The sequence below is a fragment of the Acinonyx jubatus genome, chromosome A2, assembly GCF_027475565.1.
Source record: "Acinonyx jubatus isolate Ajub_Pintada_27869175 chromosome A2, VMU_Ajub_asm_v1.0, whole genome shotgun sequence".
Taxonomy (NCBI): domain Eukaryota; kingdom Metazoa; phylum Chordata; class Mammalia; order Carnivora; family Felidae; genus Acinonyx; species Acinonyx jubatus.
Genome location: NC_069383.1, coordinates 139,712,668 through 139,718,919, shown reverse-complemented (window position 1 = coordinate 139,718,919; position 6,252 = coordinate 139,712,668). Strand labels below are relative to the sequence as shown.

The window sequence follows — 6,252 nt, the reverse complement described above, 5'->3', positions numbered from 1 at the left end:
GTGGGGGGTGGGGGGGTTGCTAAGAATGTGTGCAGGGTTTGCTGTGAAGAATACAGGTTCAGCCTGGCTGTGGAGGATGCACAGGGGTCCCGGGGGAACACAGGAAGTGTCCAGAGCTTAGTGTCTGTCAGGGGCTGCTTAGCATAGGAAACTAACCCCCCTTAAGTATTTGAGTGCCACCGTACCCTACCGTGCTGCCTGTGAGCACTTGGCTGGAATTGCATGCAATAATCGCTCAGTAAACGGTAGTTCAGTACCTGTTTGTTGAGATTTGGGCAAGATCCGATCACAGAGCTCATGCTCTGTCCACTGCAATGTGTGTTCACAAGAATTGCCTGGGGGAATTCTCACAAAAAGTCAGTTAACTTCACACACGTAAAAAATATTTTGGTGAGCTTGAGCGTGTGGCCTCTAGCCACAGAGCGGGAGGTGGCCAAGAGTTGGACAGGGTCTGACCACAGAGCACATGCTCTGTCCATGCTATGGCCCTGCCAAGGGGACTCACTGTAGGGAGGGACCTGTGGTCGTATAAGTCTTGGGCTCATTTGGCCCATTTCTGTGAGCTTTGAGGGGAGGAAGCTTGCCTCTGACCTGGGAAGTGTTCCCCCTGGGACCCCTGTGCGTCCCCCACAGCCAGGCTGAACCTGTATTCTTTGCAGCAAACCCTCAGACTCTCAGAAGCTCCTCTCACCCCACTGTAAGACAACCACCGGATATGGTCCATTCTGCTTCTTAGGTATCTCAAATCCATTTGTTCCATCCCCATGTCTATCCCCCAGGCCGCCATCACCTCTCACCTGGCCTCAGTGTCTTGACTGTTCTCCTGGCTGCCAGGCTGAGCTCTTAAACTGTAGTCATGTTGTTTCCCTCCGCTGCTTGGAATTTGCCCCTTGTGTCCACTGCTTGTAGAAGAGCGTCCATGCTCCCTGCACTGCCCTTTGTCCTGTTTCAGCTTACCTCCACACCTGGGTGGGGACTACCCCTCTCCTCCTGCCCTGTGCCTCTGCTATTTCCCCCAGTGTTTTTTTTTTAAAGGACTGTTTTGTTTTTTAAATAATTATTAATGTTTATTTAGTTTTGAGAGAGAGACAGAGTGTGAACAGGGGAGGGCAGAGAGAGAGGGAGATAAAGAATCTGAATCAGGCTCCAGGCTCTGAGCTGTGAGCACAGAGCCCAATGGGGGCCTCAAACTCACAAACTGAACCCTGAGATCATGACCTGAGCCAAAGTTGGTGGCTTAACGGACTGAGCCACCCAGGCATCCTCCCCCTGGTGTTCCTGGTGAGAACCAGCCTCTAAGGACCCTTCCTCTAAGAAGCCTTCCTGGTGACAGCAGCACTCCTGGAAGAACTGAGTGCCCCTTTGCTGTCCCCTGGGGGCTATTAGAGTAGACAATATGGCTTATTTACTCGAATGTCCCCCTTCCAAGGCAGGGAGTGCCTGGGTGACCACTTCTGCTTTTCCTTGGATCCCATGAGCTTAGCTCTTATGTGGCTTGCTGTAACTCTTTCCTGCAGGCAGCCACTATTTTGATTCCCTTTCTTCTTCACCACAACCGTACAGATAAGGTATTGTTTTTACCATTTTACAGAGAGGTCAGGAAGGGAAGGAAGGAGACCCTGTAAGGTCACGCAGCACATATGGCAAATGGGATTCGTATGCAGGCTTCCAAATCAAAACTCCTGAGTAGATGGCAGGGCCATGGAGGGTCTGACAGGGGGCCTGGAGGGTTCAAGGAGCCCCTATCATCTGCCCCCACTGAACCCCTGCAAGGTTGCCTCAATGGTCTCCTGTCTTCCTGCTCTACACCCTAACTTCTGCTGTCTCTTCGCTGTGCTTGAACACCCCAGGCCTCCCCAAACCAAGCCTCTGCCAGGCTGTATCCTCTGCCTGCAACACTCTTCTTCTGGAATACTCTTTCCACAAATGTCCTCTTGGCTCTCTCATTACATCCTTCAAGTTTTTGCTCAATATCACCTTCTCAGTGGGGCCCACCTGACTGCCCTCTTTAAAATCCCACGCCTCCTCTCCCTGCTCTACTTTTTCTTCTAACATACAAGGTAATTTACTCACTTATGTTCTTGTTTATTGCTGCCTTCCCTATTACAGGGTCAAGTCCAAGGGGGCAGGGGCCGTTGTCACATTACCCTAGCATCCTAGGGCCTGGCCTACAGGAAGGGTCTAGGAAATAGGGGTAGAAATGAAATGAAAGCAGTGCTCAGAGTCATTAGGAGTGCGGGAAGGGTCATTACTCAGGTGGAACAGTCCTTAGTCCCCAGTACTCAGGCTCCCAGTCCCTCCCCTGTCTCTGGGCCCAGCTCACCTGTGTCCTGTGTCTGTCCTGCAGGCTTGACCTGGCCTCTCTAGCGAAAGGCCTGGGTTTCCTATGGGTGGCCCAGCCCCTTTCTCCTCCCCTAGGATGAGCTGGAACAGGAAACACTAAAGGCAGCACTTGGCAGGCTGTCTGCTCTCAGTTGTCCTTGGTTCACTGTTGCCGGGCTCAAGTTTTTCCCCTGCCCCTCTGTCTTCAAGTGGGTGTGACCATGCTGTGCCAGAGCCAGAGCTGCCCAGGAGGATTTCTCCATGGAGCATCAGCCACTGAGCCTCATCTTCCTCTTCCTCTCTCCACCTGCCTGGCCCTATGTCTCAGAGCCAGTTCCCAGGAACATGCAGAGACTTGCATTCTGTGCAAGGAAACACCACCGCCCTCCCCTGGAGTCCAGAGGCCTGGGTTCAAATCCTGAAGATGTGACTCTGAGTTACTTCACCTCTCTGAGCTTCCCTTCCCTCATCTATAATTCACGGGGTATAAAGGAAAGCTCTTGGTAAACTGTGAAGCACCAGGATTTGTAACTTGAGACTATTACTGTTTTCTTGGTTCCCCAGGAGAGAATTAATTTCCAGGAGTGATGTTGAATGGTGGAACTTCTGATTCGCTGGCAGTCTGCTGGTGAGATATTCCATGGGCAGGCGTGTGAGCGCTTGGGTTGTACCAGAAGCACTGAGTTGATTTATTACCTATACATCTTTTTAAGTGCCCACAGTGATCTAAGCACTGGAACATGGCAGGAAGCAAAAACAAAACAAAACAAACCTGTACCCGTCCCCTGACCTTGTGGAAACTTGGGACTAGGGGGCTGTTGGGGAGACAGTAATCACAGTAGGAATGAGCAGGAAAACCTACCATGGGACGCACACAGTCACTTCTAATGAGTTTATAACTTTTTTTAACTTAAAGCTTTATCGCCCTCTCCTCCTGCTCCCGCTGTTCCCCAGGCCTCTCCAGCACTACCTGTCTGGCTCCTCTTTATCTTTTCATCTCACCACACTGTTTTAGGACGTCACCCTGGTCTGGATTAGAAGTTCCTGGACCTGCTTTCTTAGCTCCAAGTTTTGGGTCTTTGTCCTCAGTTCCTGGCACAGAGACCCCAAACCCTTGCAGTCTCCTGAGTGATAAGGACTATCTTTTGTGTCTATGGATGGGGGCCCATAGGTAGCTTCAGGGTGGGGCCTGGTTGCTGGAAAGAGCAAATCTTAAAATTACAGCACTGGAATTTTTAGTCCTCCCCAGCACACCCTCCCCACCCAAACTCCAGGGAGGGGAGAGAGGATGCAGATTGAGCTAATCGCCAGCGGCCAATGACCCAATCGATTATGCCTGTGTAATGAAACCTTGGTAAAAACCCCTAAGCAACATGGTTTGGGGAGAGTTGGTGGACACGGAGGTGTTGGGAGGTGGCCCAGAAAGCTCTGTGCTGCCTCCCTTCCAAGATCTCGTCCTCTGCATCCCTTCCAATAGGCTGTTCCCAAGTTGCATCCTTTATAACCAACCAATAACCATAAGTAAAGTGCTTCCCTGAGTTCTGTCATTCTAGCAAATTACTGAACCCGGGGTAGGGGGTTGTGGGAACCCCTGAATTTATAGCCAGCAGGTCAAATGTACAGGTGGCCCCTGGGATTTGCACTTGTTGTCTGACATGGGAGCAGTCTTGTGGGACTGATCCTTAAACCTGTGGGGCCTACACTAACCCCAGGAGTTGGTGTCAGAATTGAACTGAATTGTCAAACACACAATTGTGTTGGAGGATTGGTTGTTGGTGTGGAAAAACCACACGTTGGTGTTAGAAAAAGACACCACACCCTTGGTACACCCACTACAGTGGTGGGTATTTTGTCTTTACTATTGGTTTTTGTGTAAATCACTAATGAAAGCAAGCACTATGTTGTTCTTGGTCACCAATACAGTCCCAGCCCCAGGGACCCAGACCAGGTCTAGCCCAGGGTAGGTGCTCAACAAATATTTGGTAGATGAATGAATGAACAAAAGTTGACAGAAGCCATCCAGATTCTCTACCCCAAAGGCACAGCCAAACTTAGTGAAGGACTTTGGAGCTTTGACGTTTTTGGTTTTTTTTAAGGTGGAAATTGGTGTGTGTGTGTGTGTGTGTGTGTGTGTGTGTGTGTCCACCCTATTTGTACACAACTGTACACTTTGACCTGAGATCCAGCCCTGCAATCTCAAAGCTGGGGATTCTTCTGGGACTACTTGTACCAAAAATCTGTGTACCCAGCTGGGTTTCCAAGGTGATCCTGGTCTTTCTGCAGCCTTTCCTGATCTTTCCTGATGGACATTTATCCTATGTCCTTCAGGAGCATAGTTGTTAATATCCAAGGAGCTCCCCACAGGTGGTCCTTATGTGAAAGGGTAGCTCTGCAAGGTGAGTGATTTTTCTCTTTCCCTACGTTTCTGCCCTAAAATTTGGCTTCTCTTATGCTTAGCATTAATATTAGTATTCATTAGTATTCATACACCTCTGACCATCATTCCCTAAACGAATATTTTTGGAGCATGGGGCACTGCTTGTGGTGGGACCCAGAGTGGAGCCAGGTCTCTGTGAGTGGGGTGGGATGTTTACAGGTTCCCTCACTTCCACTGCATAGACAACCCTGGAAAGTGGGATGACTCTTTTCATTTTGCAGAAGTGGAGACAAGCCCAGAGGGGTATTGTCAATTGACCAGGTTTGCACAGTAAATAAGATGCAGAACTGGAATTTGGACCAGCTTTGCTGGCTCTTTATATTTGCACAAGGTTGGGAAAGAAGTCAAGAGACCCAAGTACCTGTTCTGGCAGGACTTCTGAGGTGTAGTGACTCTGGACAGGTGCCCTGTTCTTCTGGATCTTGGTTTCCCCCCTGTGGTGTGCAGTATCTTCTCTTTGAGGGGTCTCATCCCTCCCCACCATGTACTTGAGGTAGTGTCAAGCTTGTGTCTTGAGGAAGAGACAGACCCCAAGCTTTGAGATGTTACTCAGCAGATCCTGCTGGGACTGGGAGGCCTGGACGCTGGATTCCCTGTTGCTGTTAGCAGTGGCTGTACACAAGGTAGTGGCTCCAGGGAAGGTGGCCTTGACCCTACTATTTGGAGGTGAAAGTTCTGGGTCCCAAACTGGCCTCTGCCAAGAACTTATGCTGGCTCTTTTTTTTTTTTTAATGTTGATTTATTTATTTTTGAGAGTGGGGAGGGGCAGAAAGAGGGAGAGAGAGAATCTCAAGCAGGCTCTGTGCTGACACAGTGAGATCATGACCCAAAATCAAGAGGTGGATGCTTAACTGACTTAAGCCACCCAAGTGCCCCTGGGCTGCCTCTTATGATGGGCAGTTACTTATTTTTTCTTGGCCATAGTTTCCACATCTTGATTGTTTTGAGATTAAACTCAATGTTCTTTTAATATTTGATAAATTCCATGTTTAAAAAGTTTCTTCATCAACCTTGGAGCTGACCCTGCTCTAAATGTTTTGGATGTGATTATTTTATTTTTTAAAGTTTTAAAATTTATTTTGACAGAGAGAGAGAGAGAGCATGCGCACAGCAAGCTGGAGAGGGGCAGCAAGAGAGAGAGAGAGAGAGAGAGAGAGAGAGAGAGAGAGAGAGAAAGAATCCCAAGCAGGCTCTGTGCTGTCAGCATAGATGGGCCCAACTTGGGGCTTGAAGCAGTGCTCTAGGGAGGACTTGAACTCACAAACTGTGAGATCATAACCTGAGCTGAAATCAAGAGTCTGACACTTAATTGACTAAGCCACCCAGGTGCCCCATGATGTGATTATTTTAATTTGTTGCACCAAACTATTCAATTCTCTAGCTAAAATTTTTTTTATTTTGAAAAATTTCAAACCCATATAAAACAATATAACGAATCCATATGTACTTAACACCCAGCTTTAACAATTATCATCTCATCTTTCCCTATTCTT

General features: G+C 48.7%; 1 protein-coding gene across 3 annotated transcripts in view; it reads left to right on the top strand.

Annotated features, from left to right (window-relative positions):
* Positions 1–6,252, top strand: part of KCTD6 (potassium channel tetramerization domain containing 6) — a 125,304-nt gene that overhangs the window by 39,529 nt on the left and 79,523 nt on the right. The window lies entirely within an intron of this gene.